Here is a 19,140-nt window from a genome sequence, read left to right as displayed (position 1 = left end):
CAAGTTCCGCACACATGAGGACGGTCTCAACAGGGATCTTGGGTTCATGTCGCACTATCTGTAACCCCCATGACTTGCCTGGGTTTGCAAAACCTCACTTACTGTACTGTCTGGAGACAATACACATCTCTTTAAACTGTGATCAGTGCTCCTTCCACTCACATTATCAGCCACTTCAGGTCTTGAACAGCAGGTTAGGTGTAAGGATTCGCATTCTAATCAGTAATCTCTAAACTGTCTGTGCTTTATATGCTCTGTCTGAGGCCAGAACTCTCCATTCACCTGACGAAGAGGGTGTCCCTCGAAAGCTTGTGAGTATATTATCAAATAAATAGGTTGGACTAAAACCTGGTGTTGTCAGACTTTTTACTGTGTTTTTGCAATAAAGGGCTAACATGCCATTTACCTTTTTAATTGCTTGATGCAACTGCATGTTAGCATTCAGTGATTTATGAACAAGTACACCAAACTCCCTTCAAACATCAACACTTCACAATCTCCCACCATATGAGAAATACTCCGCATTTTTGTTTACTCCTACCAAAGTGGATAACATCACACTTTTCCCCCATTATATGCCATCTGCCATGTTCTTGCCTGCTCAGCCCAAATACCCTTTTGCATTCCCTTCACAACTCATGTTCCCACCTGGTTTTGTGTCATCAGTAAACTTGGAAATATATTTGGCCCCCACACCAAACCACTTATATAAATCATGAATACTTGGGGTCCAAGCAATGACCCACTAGTCACAGCCTGCCAACCTGAGAATGACTTGTTGGTTCTGCCTCTGTGTTCTGTCTGTTAACTAGCCTACATCAGTACATTATCGTTGATTCCATCTGCTCTAATTTTGCTTACTCTTGGGTGGAACCTCACCAAAATCTTTCTGAAAATCCAGGAGAAAAACTGGACAGGACAAGGGAGCCGCAAATAGGCAGGTGTCCTAAAGAACCAGATAACCAGGGAATTTGGACAGAACAAATGACCAAGATATTGTTCAGAAGAATTCAAGAGTAGTGTTGAGTTAGAGGCAATTGCAGTAACCAGGCACAACAGACCAGTTGCTAAAAAGTGGGAAGATTATCACAAAGCACAGCAAGAAACATATTTAATGGGTTACACCCAATTGGGGAAGAAGGAGCTTGGTAGGAAAGGGGAAAAAAGAGAAAAAAAACAGTCAGATTTAGGGAGTCTGAAGAGCAGGGTTAAGAACATTGGATGGAAATTTCAATGTGGTTGCTGGAGTTATTAGTGCTGAACACCTTTATGAGGAGAGAAGGGACACTTTCCACTCATTGACGCCCCCATCTGTGAATTGACACAGCCCCTAAAGTGTCCTCTGGTATTCCGCTCTATATTCATGAATTAAAACTTGACGATACATTTTCTGCTTCTTATGACTAAGTGGTGACAAATCACAGGTCAGGGAAAATGATTTACTAATAGCTGTATAGGTGTGTGCCAGGAATGCAGAAACAGTAAATTTATGCTTTAGTACACTGTAGGCTTGTAGTGTTTAACAGGCAGAACTCGCCATATAATTACAAAGCCACCTGATTAAGTACTCAAGAGTTCATTAGTTTTGCAGTTTAAGTTTTCATGAAAAAATCCTGCCCTCTAAAATAGCTCAGAAGATAGAATTTTTAAAACTTGAATGTAGAAATCAAAATAGAGGCAAGTAATGAAATAAATTCGATAAAACGTTTTTCCTACAGTATTTCAGAGGGTTGTGGGACTGGAGGAGATTCATGAGCAGGGAGTGGCATGTCAATGGAATGACTAGAAAACAATGATAAGAATGTTGTTGCAAAACAGAAGGACTGTTCATCTGGAGACAATGTAGGTCAGTGAGCACACTAGCAATGAATGAACTGGACTTGGCACCAGTTAGGCCACTGGCAGAGGTTTGGCTGAGCTCAGGTTTAAGAAAGGTAGAAAATGGTACGCTAGACAGAGGTGCATTATGAGTGTCACTGGCAAAGCCAGCATTTGTTGCCCTAGAAGTGAGAGGCTTATCAGATCATTCCTCTGGGGCAGTTAAGAGTCAATCTCTTTGTGGGTCTGGAGTCACATGTAGTCCAGAAAGATGGCAGATTAGCTTCTCTAAAAAGGTAACCAGGTGGGCTTTTACCACAATCGATGAAATTTAAATCCCATCAGTTTTGGTGGGCTTTGAACTCAAGTCCCCAGAGCATTACCCTAGGCTTATGTATTACTAGTCCAGTGACATTACCATTATGCCATCCACTACCCACTACCAAAGGCATAGATGAGGGTCTCTGCAAGAACTAAGTGGATGCATTGAGAAGAGTCATTCAATTGCATTTTTATAGCACCTTTAATATGGTAAAAGGCTTGATTTATAAGCATAGATATGTGGTAAGTCATTTCAACATGAAAAATGACACCAAGTCTTGACTTGGTTCATATTTATTTTTCAAGGGTCAGTAGCTAGGGAACAGGCTCTGTGGTTGGGATCAAAGACAATGAACGAACTTACTGACCATCCAGTATGGAATGTCAGATATGCATGTTGAAAATTTAAACCGATTTAGTGATGGAGAGAAGTGCTGAGGAGCTGGGTGTCACGTCTTATCAAAGATAAACAGATGAAAAACATTTGACACCAAATAACGCATTTAAGATATTGTACCACAAATTGAAATAATGCTGATGTTGTCGAAAGAGACTCGAAGTCCAGTTGCTTCTCACTTCTGAAATCAGGATTTAAACCTCACTCCAAGTCTTGAGCATATAACTAAGACCAACATTCCACTGTTAACTGAGGGAGGCCACAATGCAAGCAATGTTGGCATTGAACCAAAGATGTGTGGGTTAGGTTGACTGACCCCTTAGGTGTCAGAGGAATTAGTAGGGTAAATACATGGAGTTATGAGGATAGAGTCTGGGTGAGATTGCTGTTGGTGCAAGCTCAATGGGCCAAATGGTCTCCTTCTGCACTTGTAGGGATTCTATGATCACTGCAAATAACAGCAGATTAACTGATCATTCAACTCAATAATGCCAATGGGGCCTATTTGTAAACAAAATGATTGTTGCATTCACCTTCATTACAGTTTAATGTAGTTCATTGCCTCCAAAACATAGTGAGCCATTTGTTGGCATTAAGGCACCTTTTCTATTAGACTAAATGGGATTGAGGTTCATAACGAGAAGGCGTTAGCAATTCTGGAAAATATGAAAATAGGTAAGTCCCTTGGGCCGGATGGGATTTATCCTAGGATTGTCTGGGAGACTAGGGAGGAGATTACAGAGCCTTTGGCTTTGATCTTTAGGTTGTCATTGTCTACAGGAATAGTGCCAGAAGACTGGAGGATAACAAATGTTGTCCCGCTGTTCAAGAAAGGGAGTAGAGGCAACTCTGGTAATTATAGACCAGTGAGCCTTACTTCTGTTGTGGGCAAAGTTTTGGAAAGGATTATAAGAGATAGAATTTATAGTCATCTAGAAAGGAATAATTTGATTAGGGATAGTCAACACAGCTTTGTGAAGGGTAGGTCATGCCTCACAAACCTTAGAGCTCTTTGAGAAGGTGACCAAAGAGGTGAATGAGGGTAAAGCAGTTGATGTGGTGTATATGGATTTCAGTAAAGCATTTGATAAGGTTCCCCACGGTAAGCTATTGCAGAAGATACAGAGGCATGGGATTGAGAGTGATTTAGTGGTTTGGATCAGAAATTGATTAGCTGCAAGAAGACAGAGGGTGGTGGTTGATGGGAAATGTTCATCCTGGAGTTCAGTTACTAGCCAGGGTCTGTTTTGGGGCCACTGCTGTTTGTCATTTTTATAAATGGCCTGGATGAGGGCGTAGAAGGATGGGTTAGTAAATTTGCAGATGACACTAAAGTCAATGGAATTGTGGACAGTGCAAAAGGATGTTGCAGGTTACAGAGGGACATAGATAAGCTGCAGAGCTGGGCTGCGAGGTGGCAAATGGAGTCTAATGCGGAAAAGTGTGAAGTGATTCACTTTGGAAGGAGTAGCAGGAATACAGAGTATTGGGCTAATGGTAAGTTACTTGGTAGTTTGGATGAACATAGAGATCTCGACGTACATGTGCATAGATTCCTGAAAGTTGCCATCCAGATTGATAGGGTTGTTAAGAAGGCATATTGGTAGAGGGATTGAGTTTCGGAGTCATGAGATCATGTTGCAGCTGTACAAAACTCTAGTGCGGCCGCACTTGGAGTATTGCGTACAGTTCTGATCACCACATTATAGGAAGCATTGGAAGGGGTGCAGAGGAGATTTACCAGGATGTTGCCTGGTATGGTGGGAAAGTCTCATGAGGAAAAGCTGAGTGACTTGAGGCTGTTTTCATTAGAGACAAGGCGGTTAAGAGGTGACTTAATCGAGACATTTAAGCTGATCAGAGGATTAGATAGGGTGGACAGTGTGAAGCTTTTTCTTTGGATGGAGATGGCTAGCACAAGGAGTGATAGATGTAGGACGATGTCAGAGGTAGGTTCTTTACTCAGAGAGTAGTAAGAGCATGGAATGCCCTGCCTGCAACAATAGTGGATTTGCCAACATTAAGGGCATTTAAATGGTATTTGGATAAATATATGGATAATATTGGAATACTGTAGGTTGGATGGGCTTTAGATTGGTTTCACAGGTCGGCGCAACACCGAGGGCTGAAGGACCTGTACTGTGCTGTAATGTTTTATGTTCTACATTCTCCATCAGATCTTTGCCCAAAAGGCAGGTCTGAGCCATGACACTGCAACCTCCACCACAGCAAGGAGAAAGGTGCCATTGGCCACAATCTGACCCACACCAGCAATTCGGCCAACTCGCCTTCCAGTAAGTCAGAGTTGCTGTGGCAACATGCATGGAGCTATAGATCATGATGGTAGAGGTTCAAATTCTCTTTCCATTCCATGGCTGGCCAGGAATTTCTCCTGCTCTTACCACCTGCCACTGGCAAATGCTGGAAAGATTTACAGGTTGATTTTCAACCTGTTTGTCTATATTAGAAACAGACCTTTCTTAGCCATCCTGGAGTGGGACTTGAACCCAGAGCTTCTGGCTCAGGCAGTGATGCTACCCATCGTGCCACAAGACCTCCATGATAAGGCACGACAGAAATGAGAGTTACTCCCTTCCTAATTTAAGAGTACTTTTATCTCGCAATAATACAGACCCAGTTAATAAAATCAATCAGTAACAAAAAATTAATTCCACTCACTTTGCACAGGTCTGGAAACCTTACTCCAACTGTAAGTTATTCATAGCACAGAAGTTTGATGCTGTCAATCGTCATTTTAAAGCTCTTATAAACAGTTGACTGAGTGCGTTAGAAACAATTTCAAGAACCATTTCTAAGCCAGGAATTCTTAATTAGATCTCTGCCTATTTAAAATTTGATTTTTTTTTGTCACAACAATCTTTTAAATTTTCTTTTACCGGTACTTTTCCTCCTTGTGAATCTTAATTCTTCTCAACTCATTTCATGCATTGCTGAAGAGAGGATAATAAGGCAGCAACATACATGCCAAACTCAAGCAGAAGTACTTTGATATGCATTAGCTTCAGCTGCTTATCAAAGAACTGTATTACGTTACACTTTCCTTTCATGGGATTATTTGTAATTCAAAATGTACCCTTACATAGCATCCATCACACAATTTATATAAACCTCATTTCAAGTGGACAGTTTCTGGTGCTAAGGTGCACGAATGATCACTACTAACATGGGATTTTCACATCGTACATAGTTTCACTTGCACATCCACTGGGTCACGGCTGAGTAGCAGTGCAATGTTGTTAGATCGTTCGTACTTTAAGTGACAAATTGAGGGAGAAAATTTTGAAACCAGACAATGTTCCAACTGGATCAGAAGTTAAATAATAAATGTGAAAGCTAAGACTCCAGAATTCTTGGGACACAGTTTGAATAGGTCAGTGCACTACATGTGAAAATACAGTATTCTACATGAATATAGCTCATTACATCTGAACTGTGCAGCCCTGTATTAGATATTTTTCTGATTATTAAAGAAAAAAAAATCACACTACTGAATAAATGTGATAATGAGAGCCATAGGTAAATATATACTACAATTAAAGAATTACAAATGCAGTCAAATAATTTTTAAAGGCACAGTTTCATTTACTATATCATATTGCCAAAATAATGCAGAGTAAGATGTCAGGGTGAAAAGGAACTTACTGTAGCAGGTTCGATACTAATATCTCTACAGTAAATACCAGAAATTTGCTGCAAGATGGCAGGGTTCATAAATTTCAAAAGCTTCCCAATGAGTATTGTGATCCTATGTACAGAGCTGGATCACCTTAGTCATATTTCACATTGAAATGCTTGTTAAGATAGACTTAGTTCTTCCCAACATACTATAGTTACATGGGCTCACAGCCCAAATCAAAAATACTCAGGCTGGTTTAGGTTTCAGCCCAAGTTCTGGAATGGTAATCATTGTTTTTACAGATCATGTTATGAATGATCATCTCAGTACACAAAATTATTATTCCAGGAAAGGGAAGGTAATGTCTACTGTCACCTCGCAGCTCCTAACTGAATAACTGCAGCAGTAAAATAATGCTCTGCCAAGCCTTGGATCTGGTTTGTCTGCATTGCTTACATTTCTTTATTTCTTATCCATGTTTTATTTACATCCACCGCCTCCTTGGACAGTATGTATTTCAGCAAAAAAATATTCAAAAGTCAAATTTTAAAAGCAAACTGAATTTATGATATCCATAATCTTCCTGCTGTTTGGCAAGAACTTGTCTGTTATGCCAAGCTTTTACTTTCAACAACTGTTAAGTGGGTTTTATGCATATCCCTTTCCTGTGAATATTCCTTCCTGAATCAAAAGCAACAATTGTTCTAACCTGAGTATGTACTTATATATGTCCTTAGCACTGGAATATATTAGTCGTGGATTAGTTGCAAACTATTCAAATTTCTCCATTATCTTTGATGACATTACACTTCATCGCATCAGTCCATGCGACAACAGGAGGGTGAGCAATCCAATGGTTCATGAGACTTTGGGCATTTAGTTTTCTTTCTCCCTATCCCCCTCTAAAAGCAGAATCCTGAGAGCATTATCCTATGAGAAATAGAGTGGAATATCTCCCAACGTAACCGTTTCGGATAAAGCCAAAGCATTATGACAGAACATGTATATTCTCTGAACATTTCCCATAAGAACTTTCTGTAAAAAAAAACACAATTCATTATCCACTGTGATAACCAAAGTCTGAAGTGAAAGGTGGGCTTTCCCATTGTGGCAGTGGAGACGGCCCACCATGGGACAAAGATTTTGCAGCTGTCAACAAGGTTTCCCATTCTATGTAGCCACAGCTCCCCCCACCCCAAACCCCACCTCACACAACAGTTCAGGTTCTTGCTAAATATTGGGACGGTTATCATAAAGCAGTGAGAAATATATTTAATGGGTTACAACCAATAGCCACTGAAGAAGCATCACATATGCCTTACATGATTAAGAATATGGATACTGCAAAATTTAGCTTACTTTGACTAAAACCTGTTTACATAATAATGCAGTATTAGCTTCATAATCTGGAGAAAAGCATTGGAAAATTTGATGCTGAATTTGCTAAGACAGGAATAGGTGGAGCTAACAGGATAAACACTGACCTGTTTTTTTAAAATGAAACTTAATCTGGCACCCTTGATTGTTGTGAACATTATTTCATACATGCTTTGTATTAAACTTTTGCAAGGATTACATCCTGCTCCAACAAAGAAACACATTTTCCATCTGCTCCTGCTAGATCATGTACAAGAAAGACACAGACTGTAACAAATGTTAATGAAATTACAGAATGTTTACTGCGGGTAAGCAAAATGCTTGGTCTCAACAAAACCACAGTAAATCATCTCATTCTGAATAAAGATTTGAAAATAATGCAATTTTGAAATAACACCTTAAAACCTAAAAGATCTGATTATTTGAGACTAACCTATCCAAAAGTCAAAACTCCAAATTAAGCTTATTGTCACCACTAACTCTCCATTTATTTTCCATTTCCATCTTTCTAACATTAAAACGGTGCAATTATAGATGCAATTTATTGTAATAGTAGCTAGCATCATGATATAACAGCTAATAATTGTCCCTTTGGACATTTTTTTTCCACCAGCTAAATAAGTTCAGCGCTTCCAAGATAACAGAATAAGGAAGATTTTACAGCTTCAGGTCACTGAAAATTAAAAGAATCAGAAAATAAACTGTGGTGGTCAAGATGACACTCCATCGTAAGCAATTCCATGATCCAGCTCAATCAGTGACATACACTGACCTAAACAAAGCAAACTCCACAGAATGTGGCGTCTTAGAACATAGAACACTACGGCACAGTACAGACCCTTCAGCCCTCAATGTTGTGCCGAGCTATGTCCGAACCCAAGACCAAGCTATTCCACTCCCTATCATTCTGGTGTGTTCCATGTGCCTGTCCAATAACCGCTTGAAAGATTCCACTATCACAGCAGGCAGCACATTCCACACCCCAACCACTCTGAGTAAAGAGTCTACCTCAGGCATCCCTCCTATATCTCCCACCATAAACCTGATCATTATGCCCCCTAGTAACAGCTATATCCAACCGAGGAAATAGTCTTGAGAGAGCACAGTGCAGAAAAACCTGCACTGAGACATTCATAAATGAAAAGGCTTGAGTTACCTAGACAACCCCCAAGATTGGATGGTGTTATCTTAAATTCACCTCAGACCTTAGGTGCAATAGGTAGCAATGTGGCTGTCAAAAACAGTGAAGATTTGCCAAAAATGTTAGTTGCAAATACGCTTCAAAACACCTTGTAAAGAGGATTCAGAATAACCTGGGATTAAAAGACTAACAGACCAGGGTAAATTGAATCAGACTGAACAGAGTATAAGTTTGTTAGTGTCACAAGTAGGCTTACATTAACATTGCATTGAAGTTACTGTGAAAAGAGGATACAAAGAGCATGAAAAATACTATTTTCATAGGGACACCTATAATCACTATTAGAGAATTTAGACATGTATTTTTGAAAACATTTGGTATTATACACATACAGCTTGGCTAATTGCACAATGCTCTGAGGCATGATGGGACGTAGTCAAATAAAAAGAACCGCATTCCCCGGAACAACACAGCTAATAAGTAAAGGGAAAAGCAACTCTTAATGTTTCTGTAGAGTCCTAATGAATGGGATATTTACTAATCAAGGACAACAACAAAGGTCCCAGACAGTTACGCCAGATAAGAGGGTCTGGGAAGTGTCAAGTGATTGTGAGAAACTTCTGAAGTTCACGAATTGTTCACACAGTCCCATGCTGTCAAAGAGTAAATGTTATTGGCCAAGATAAATAACCCGTACTAATAATGTAGTATGGTTCATACCCAGCTGGGGTGAGCAAATGACTATCAAAAGTTGTATAATTGTAATACAGAATGATGTAATTTCAGAGTGGATTTGGAACTGCCCCAAATTTCTCTTCCTCGTACATTGAACCAAGCTTGGAAAATAAAGAAATGTCTGTTACCAGAATACTTGTCTCCAAAAGTCTGAGTGTTAGCTGAGCTGTAATTAAGTGAAAGCTAGCAAAATACATGGGTCTCTGAAAACAATCCGACGCACCTATTTAGCAATCCATTTCTAGTGTTATAATCCAAGTCAAAAATTCCCAAGGTGTTTTATGAAGTCAGCCTAGACCATAAGTTTTGCACTTTGAATTTGGCACAGGTTTCGCTCCAGGTATGTCTCAAATGACCCATTAGGAAGCTTTTATCAAACAAAGTTTAATTAACAGCACAACCAAAATATAAGAAATCAGCAATAACAATCACAAAACACAAACATAAAAACAATGTTATGTATAAATCTTAACAGCCAAGTATATTGTCTCAAGCTAAACAATCCCCCCACCCCCCACAAACATGCATCCTGTTCTAAGCTTGGCACAGCAAGCAAGTATGCTAACGTGATGCTGGACCTTTCAGCTTTCCAACACCTGCTGTGGATTACTCCTTCGGATATTGAATTGAAAATGCAGAGGCCTTTTCGGTCCTGGAATCTCCAGCACACCTTGAGAGGCAGAGATACTGCTTGCCTTTACTGCTAGCTGCACTCTCATACAGCAGAACTTTCACTCGAGAGAGACAGGGAACACTGCTTTCAGTTCACAACCTAAACAGTTTCTGCCAAAATGGAACTAAAACCTTTGGATTTTTCCCATGAAGAGCATTGTTCCAAAGGACCACCTGACCTGTCAATCAGGCTCCACCCAACAATTCCAAAAGAGTCATAAAGGTCTAGGAAACTGCATTAGACCCAGTTTAAAAATAAATATGGCTTCAATTATCCTGCTTCAGCAACAATAAAAGCTTTCAGTACAGACATCACGGCAACAAAACAAAAAGGCTAGGCCTGCTGAAACAAACTGCAGTGAAACATGATTAGAAAGACATTGCTGAAAGATACAGCATTGTCACAACTGTCATAGCCATGTTATGCAAGAGAATTTAATATCCATTTTATCACTCTACAAGTTCAAACACATGCCTTCACATGACTAACCATTTCAGTGACATGAATAAATTGATGTGGAATATTGGTCCACAATAACACACTGAGCAAAACAGAGGCTGGGAAATTTGACTCCTACAAGTGCAGCTGCAACTTAAAGATGGCATCCGACACCCACCCATCCACACTCTCGGCACCATTTTAGTGAGGGTGTTGGCTCGCACATTGGAAGCATCTGCCAAATGGATGGAGTAGGCAGATTGTGTAATGCTAGCCGTCAATGCTGACATATACACGAATAGGATGGGAATAGAGGAATACAGAACCAAAATCCCCTACCCGGAAGGTAGGATGTTTTAGTTCAGTCAGGCAGCATAGTCAGTGCAGGCTTGGAGGGCCAAAGGGCCTGTACTTGTGCTGTAATTTTCTTTGTTCACTGCCATTTCATAATTCAATACTCAGCACACACAGCTGAACATGCATGCAGAAGGAAGGAATACCCAGAGTTAATTGGAGCAATCAATTGCAGGTTAATTGCTGATCGATTCCTTTGATTTTTGCTGCGATTGTAAAAGTATTTGATGCTTTCCACAGCATTTGTTTTGAGTTGGTGTCTACAAGAAACAGTATGCAATATACCGTAGCACTGTGTTCCAATTTGGACCAATGCAGTAGACCCAGACATTTATATATGAGAACATAAGAACAACATAAGAAATAGGAGCAGGAGTAGACCATCTAGCCCCTCGAGCCTGCCCCGCCATTCAATAAGATCATGGCTGATCTGTCATGTCTCAGTTCCACATTCCCGCCCTCTCCCCATAACCCTTAATCCCCTTGCCTATCAAAAACCTATCAACCCGCGTCTTAAATATATTTAGCGAGGCAGCCTCCACCACTTCAATGGGCAGAGAATTCCAGAGATTCACCACCTTTTGAGTGAAGAAGTTCCTCCTCAACTCCATTCTAAACCGCCCCCCCCCTTTATCTTGAGGCTGTGCCCTCTAGTCCTACTGTCCTTTCTGAGCAGGAAGAGCCTCTCCACCTCTATCCTATCCATCCCATTCATCATCTTATACGTCTCAGTGAGATCTCCCCTCATTCTTCTAAACTCTAACGAGTACAAGCCTAGTTTATTCAGCCTCTCCTCATAGTTCAACCCCTTCAACTCCAGCATCAGCCTAGTAAACCTCCTCTGCACTCCCTCCAAGGCCAAGATATCCTTGCGCAAGTGCGGTGACCAAAACTGCACACAGTACTCCAGCTGCAGTCTCACCAGTGCCCTGTACAGTTGCAGCAAGACCTACCTACTTTTATATTCAATCCCCCTCGCTATGAAGGCCAGCACCCCATTCGCCTTCCTGACCACCTGCTGCACCTGCAAGCTGGGTTTTTGCGACTCATGCACAAGGACCCTGAGGTCCCTCTGCACCGTCGCATGCTGCAGTTTTTCGCCATGCAAGTAATAGTCCTTCCTACCATTATTCCTACCAAAGTGGACAAATTCACACTTGCCAACATTAAATTCCATTTGCCAGTTCCTGGCCCATTCGCCCAGCCTATCTAGATCCTTCTGCAGACTCTCCACACCCTCCGCACAATTTGCCGTTCCACCAATCTTGGTGTCATCAGCAAATTTCGACACCATACACTCGGTTCCCTCCTCCAGATCATCTATATAAATGGTAAATAGCTGAGGCCCCAGCACCGACCCCTGGGGCACTCCACTAGTCACTAACCACCAATCCGAATAGCACCCATTGACCCCCCACTCTCTGCCTCCTATTTGACAGCCAATCCCATATCCACGCTAACACCCTACCCCCAACTCCATGCCCCCTGACCTTCTGTAATAACCTCGTGAGGCACCTTATCAAACGCCTTCTGAAAATCAAGAAACACCACATCCACAGGCTCTCCTCTATCCACCGCCCTAGACACATCCTCATAGAACTCAATAGATTCGTCAGACACGACCTCCCCTTAACAAAACCGTGCTGCGTCTGCTCTATCAAACAATTCTCCTCAAGATGCCTCGCTATTTTCTCCTTGATCACGGATTCTAACATTTTACCTACAACAGACGTTAAACTAACCAGCCTATAATTCCCTGCCTTTTGCCTGCCCCCCTTCTTAAACAACGGCGTAACATTAGCCGTTTTCCAATCTTCCGGCACTTCCCCGGAATCCAGCGATGTTTAGAAAATAATCACCAAGACATCCACTATCACCTCCGCCGTTTCTTTCAGAACCCTTGGATGCATTCCATCCGGTCCTGGGGACTTGTCCACAATCAGTCCCTCCAGCCTGTTGAGCACCGCCTCTCTAGTAACAATAATGTCATTCAGGCCCTCCACTCCTACCACCTTTCCATCGCTAACACCCGGCAAATTATTCACGTCCTCCTCCGTGAAGACCGAAACAAAAAAGTTATTCAAGGCCTCAGCCATTTCCCCATCCCCTACCACCAAGTCCCCCTTCTCATCCTCTAAGGGTCCAACGTTCACCCTAGCCAGCCTCTTCCTTTTTATGTCTTTATAAAAACTCTTGCTATCCTTTTTTATATTAAGTGCTAGCCCAGCTTCATAGTTTATCCTACCCTTCTTTATCAACTTCTTCATTCTTTGTTGACATTTAAACCTCTCCCAATCCTCTTCTCACCCACTACTCTTAGCTACTCTAAACGCATCCGCTTTCAATTTAACACTTTCCTTTACCTCCTTCGTTATCCACGGCTGATTATCTCTCCTCCTATGATCCTTTTTAACCATCGGAATAAATTTCTGCTGAGCACCAAGAAAGATCTCCTTAAAGATCCTCCACTGTTCCTCATCAGACCTACATTCCAACGCACTCCCCCAATCAACATTCGCCAATTCCTCTCTCATCCTACCGTACTCCCCTCTGTTCAAACAAAGGACACATGTCCGGGAACCCACTTTCTCCTCCTCCACCATACAATGATCACTCTCCCCAAGAGGATCCTTCACCACAAGGTCCCTAATTCTACCCGCTTCATTACATAACACCAGATCCAAGATAGCTCGCTCCCTCGTCGGCTCCAACACACACTGTTCAAGGAAACTATCCCGGCAGCATTCCAAGAACTCTTCCTCAAGCCCACCGCGTCCAACATGGGTCGACCAATCAATATGTAGATTGAAATCCCCCATAATTATCGCCGTCCCATTCCTGCACGCCGCATTTATTTACGCGTTAACAGCCCGCCCCACCTCCAGATCATTATTTGGGGGCCTATAAACGACACCCACCACTGTCTTCCTCCCTTTGCTGTTCCTAATCTCCACCCACAACGATTCCACTTTCTGCTCTTTGGCTCCTATATCATCCCTTACTACCACCCTGATGCTATCCTTAATCAGCAGAGCTACACCCCCCCCTTTTTCCTCCCGCCTATCCTTCCTAAACACTTGATACCCCTGGACATTCAGCTCCCAGTCCCTGTCACTTTGCAGCCACGTCTCTGTAATGGCCACCAGATCATATCCATTTGTGCTGATCTGCGCCACCAGCTCATCCACTTTATTCCAAATGCTTCGTGCATTTAGATAAAGTGCCTTCATCCCAGCCTTCACCTGGACCCTATCTGCCAGAACGCCACCAACCATACTCACGCCCCCAACTCCTTTTATTATTGGGACATCCTTGGCCTCTTCCCTTACCTGTACCTTCTCCTTTACTTTAGGCCTCGTAATTTCACCTACCCTCGCATCCTCCCCCCCCAATTAGTTTAAAGCCCTATCTACAGTCCTATTTACACGATTCGCCAGGACTCTGGTCCCAGCACGGTTCAGACCAACACCATCCCACCTGAACAGGTCCCACCTACCCCAATACTGATGCCAATGCCCCATAAATTCAAACCCATTCCTCCCACACCAATCCCTGAGCCACCCATTCACTTCCTTAATCCTATCAACCCTACGCCCGTCTGCACTCGGTTCAGGCAGTAGCCCAGAGATAACCACCTTGTCGGTTCTACTTTTTAATTCCATTCCCAGCTTTTCATACTCCCTCCCCAGATCCTCAGTTCGCATTTTGCCTACGTCGTTGGCACCCAACGACCGGATTCTCACCCTACAACGACCGGATTCTCACCCTCCCACTCCAGGTTCCTCTGCAGCCCAGATGCGACATCCTGGACCCGAGCACCAGGCAGACAACACACCCTTCTGTGCACTTTGTCATTGTGACAAAGGACAGCGTCAATACCCTTAACCCCACTATCCCCAATTACTACTACGTTCCTTTTCACCTTCTCTTTGCCTATGTCCTGTGTCTGCATCACTGCACTGTGTGCAGTTTGCTCCTTGGTTTTTAGGCAGAATGAACAGAGGCAGCACAGGACAACACAAGTTGTTCAAAGAGGAAGGAGATGGAAAATAATTTTCAACAGGGAGCAATTTCTCTATTTGAGCTGCAAGAGGAACAACATTGCAGCTGTCTCCACTTTATTAACAACCCCACTGAAACCTGCCACATGCTGCATTGGTTACAGTAGCCTCAGAGCAGGACAAGGACTGCATTATACATGGCTATGATGATGACGACCATTGCTATAAGCCTATTCAGTCTGGCTCTTTTCAGGTTATGGCAGATATTTTTCAGCATCAGTTGTATTAGGGACATCACTGAGGTTTTGTATTCAAAGAAAGTAGAAAATATTTCATTCTCTTGTCTGCCTTCCTCTGGTGGAGCAAGCAAGCAGCTACAGAAGGTTTGCAGACTTCCACATAACTTTCTAAATGTATCTCAGCTTTGAGATGTACCATAATCAAAAGGAATTTCACCCCTACAATATCCACCTAGGTTTGTCGGCTGCCCCTCAATTTAAGGATGACACTTATGAGTTTCTGCCATGGCTCTTTATGGCTGAACAGACCGATTCTTGACCCACAGATATTTCAGAACAGCAGGCAGAATGTCCTTTGAGATCGGATGACCTGGAATGAAGGATTTGCTTCCTTATCTCTTCTTCTTGCCACCGCACTGCCTCATCACTAAGGCAACGAGACTCAAAGCATGATGCAGCTTAATGGACACGTTCAAACAATTGGTAGCAAGTGCCACAATTGTTAATGGCAGTGCTGCCATCCTTCAAGGAGATCAAAAGCACCTGTGAAATGTTTTCTCAGTCCCCTCCTTAAATGTTGGCTCAAGTCAGGAGTGTGATACAATACTTTCCATTTGCCTGAATGCAGCTCCAACAAAGCAGGACAAAGCAACCCACTTGACTGCCATTCCTCCCACCATTTTCAACATACACTCCCTCCAGCATCAATGCAGACTGGTAGCAATATGTCCCATCTACAAAATGCACTGCGGCAACTCATTAATTATCCTTTGACAGCCTTTACCATCTAGAAGAACCAGAGCAGTAAGATGCAGGGGAACACCTGCAATTTCCCCTCAAAGTCACATATTAACCTGACTTGGAATTATACTGCCAATCCAACACTATTGCTGGGTCAAAAACCTGGATCTCACTTCTTAACAGCATTATGGCTGAACCTACAAGAGTTCAAGTGCAGCGGTTCAAGGGGGCAGATCACTACTATCTTTTGAATGCAAGTTGGGATTGGATAATAAGTGCTGGCTGAGCCAGTTTTGACTACACCAAGGATATAAATAGTAACCATCAGTCTTTTGCAGTATGCTACCTCCTTGAGGTCCTCAACCACGACATCGTCACAGCCGGATGCAACCTTTTGCTCTTTCAAGCGAACATTAATTTTACTCAGTCTTGAAGAAGGACCCTTCCCAGTCTTGAAGAAGGAGCAACACTTCGAAAGCTTGTGCTACCAAATAAACCTGTTAGACTTTAACTTGGTGTTGTGAGACTTCTTACTGTGCTCACCCCAGTCCAACACCAGCAACTCCACATCACGGCTCTTCCCAATCAGCAGGGCTTTGGTGCCCAGCATCTTGTGTGTCCTCCACTTACACTATCCTTTTATGTACCAATACCAATACTGAGCCACTGGTGCAAGTGACAATGTTTTCTGTTCATCGTATTCGTTGTTCCACTTCTTCCACCAATTTCTGACTAGATTACATGCCTTGGGTGCCAAGGCGCAAGGGATAAGAGGTGGAGCAGATGTGCTCTCTTACAACATCTGTAACTTGCAAAGCTTAGAGATTAAGGGATGTGGGAAAAGTGGTTTGCAAGGAGGAGGATTCATTGTGAATATGCCTTCACTTTGGTTACTTCAACTACAACATTGCTGGTAACTTCGGTCATGGCAACCACTGTCTCCTTCATCGAGATATGGCTATGCAGCCATGACTGTCCTCTAACTGATTATGTGAGAATGCCTTCAATTATGCACCACCAGTGTCCAAGAAAGGTGTGTTTGAGTGATGTCCTTGTCACAGCTGAATAGTTGGCAATGTCCAAGCTGTGACGTGTGTGAGTCTTGCAACAATTCTCATTATGTGAGGAGGATGTGAAGCTAATGTACATTTCACATGAGGCCTGACTGATGGCAGGAGTGTGATAGGTGTTTGGCACAATGAGCAGTGTATACAGTTGCTGGAACATGGCAACTGAAGATACGTTTGATTTGATTTGTCACATGTATTAGTATACAGTGGAAAATATTGTTTCTTGCATGCTATACAGACAAAGCATACCACTCAGGGAAGGAAAGGAGAAGGTGCAGAATGTAGTATTACAATCAAAGCTAGGGTATAGAGAAAGATCAACTTAATTTAAGGTAGGTCCATTCAAATGTCTGATGGCACCAAGGATGAAGTTGTTCTCGAGTTGGTTGGTACATGACCTCAGAGTTTTGTATCTTTTTTTCCAATGGAAAGTAGTGGAAGAGCTTATGTCTGGGGTCCATGATTATGCTGGCCACATTCACTGGCCTTGACCACCCAAATGAGGTCATTAAACCTTTTAAGTCACTTACAGAACCCTGGGGCTAGACAACTAACATTAACCACTAGGGCAATCTAATCCCACTCTCTTTGCAAAGTTCATCCCAACAACCTCATGGTCTTGCTAGTTTCAAATTAGGCAATCTTCCAGTCTCTTTCCCCACAATCAAAATTAAGATTGAATCCTGCCTGTACGCCATCTAGTGAATAAAGTTTATTTTCTCTGCTTACTGTGCAGGCCTAACCAACTGCCATTTATTTTGGCTATCTTCACTTGAGTGAACTGCACCACACAAGCTGCAATCAAAAAGCCCCCTCAGTTAACAGCCAGATAAATTGAAACCAGGGAATCTCCCCAAACTGCACCACCTCCATGACAACATGACACACTGTTCCAAGGTAGAAATGCAAACTAACTGCATTTCAATTCCTTCATTTGAAGAAATCTTATGTATAACTTGCTGGAACATTCGTCATGTCTCCAATTCCATCTTTCTAAACATTAATCTCTTATGTCAACATAGTCCCAATTCCAAGCTTCTTTGAATTGCATTTACTTCAGGAAAATTATCAGTTTCTCCATCAGATGCTTCCATTTCTCTGTCATTAATCGTTTAACCTCCAACCTAAAAGTCACTATTCTAAAACATATAAATATGAAACAAATACTCTTGACAACAGTGGGAAGGACAGGTGGCGCATCTCCTGTGCTTGCATTGGAACTTCTGTGGGAAAGAGTGTGTTTGGAATAATTGAGGAGTGGACCAGCATGCCAGGGAGAACAGTCACTTCAAAATAATGAAGAGAAAACAGATGGAAAGATCTGAGGTGGAAAAATTGGCAGATGAATGGGGAGGTTGGTAGGGTGGTAGGGTGGAAAGTAAGGACAAGAGACACTATCGTGGTTTTCAAAAGGGACCGACATGATCAAGAAAGCCCCCAACTAGAGAGAAACCTCTGAGGAAAATGGAAGACATAATGGAAGCATTAGTTTAGAACATAGCATTGTCAGAAAGGGTACAGCAAAGATGGAAAAACAGAGTTATTACAGGAACAAAGAATAGTTCCAGGGATGAACATCCAAGTTATACATAAGATTTCTTCAAATGAAGGAATTGAAATGCAGTTAGTTTGCATTTCTACCTTGGAACAGTGTGTCATGTTGTCATGGAGGTGGTGCAGTTTGGGGAGATTCCCTGGTTTCAATTTATCTGGCTGTTAACTGAGAGGGCTTTTTGATTGCAGCTTGTGTGGTGCAGTTCACTCAAGTGAAGATAGCCAAAATAAATGGCAGGTGGTTAGGCCTGCACAGTAAGCAGAGAAAATGGATAGATTGCAGAAGGTCGAGTTGACATCCTCAGAGGGGGCAAGATTGAGAGGAGATTTGATAGCGGTGATTAAAATCATAAGCAGTCTAGACAGAACAGATAAAGATAAATGATTCGCATTGACAAAATAGTCAAGAATCAATGGGTACTGACCTAAGGTGACAAAAGAACCAACAGCAACACAGAGAAACTTATTTACAATGAGTGGTCAGGATCTGGAATGCATCGAGATATGGTCAAAGCAAATTAAATCATGGTTTTCAGAACAAAATTGGTTAAGCATCTGAAGAGAATTTGCAAAGCCAGGGCGATCTGGCCAAATGGTCTCCTTCCATCCTATAACCATTCTCTAAATTTGATTGTTGTTGAAGT

The 19,140-nt window shown here is 42.2% G+C and overlaps 1 protein-coding gene across 3 annotated transcripts in view; it reads right to left on the bottom strand.

Moving 5' to 3' along the window:
• ctnnal1 (catenin (cadherin-associated protein), alpha-like 1) overlaps positions 1-19,140 on the bottom strand; it is a 323,714-nt gene that overhangs the window by 209,324 nt on the left and 95,250 nt on the right. Inside the window, exon 1 of one of the 3 annotated variants that reach the window (XM_080209892.1) lies at positions 5,216-5,297. The exons of the other annotated variants lie outside the window; for them this stretch is intronic. The gene's annotated coding sequence lies outside the window, so the exon portion shown is untranslated. Of the gene's footprint in view, positions 1-5,215; positions 5,298-19,140 lie in introns of those variants that run through there. 3 annotated transcript variants of the gene reach the window in all.

The sequence above is a fragment of the Carcharhinus amblyrhynchos genome, chromosome 2 (genome assembly GCF_965287045.1).
Source record: "Carcharhinus amblyrhynchos chromosome 2, sCarAmb.v2.hapA, whole genome shotgun sequence".
NCBI lineage: Eukaryota > Metazoa > Chordata > Chondrichthyes > Carcharhiniformes > Carcharhinidae > Carcharhinus > Carcharhinus amblyrhynchos.
The sequence above is the reverse complement of the archived record's forward strand: the minus strand, read 5'-3'. Positions and strand labels throughout refer to the sequence as shown.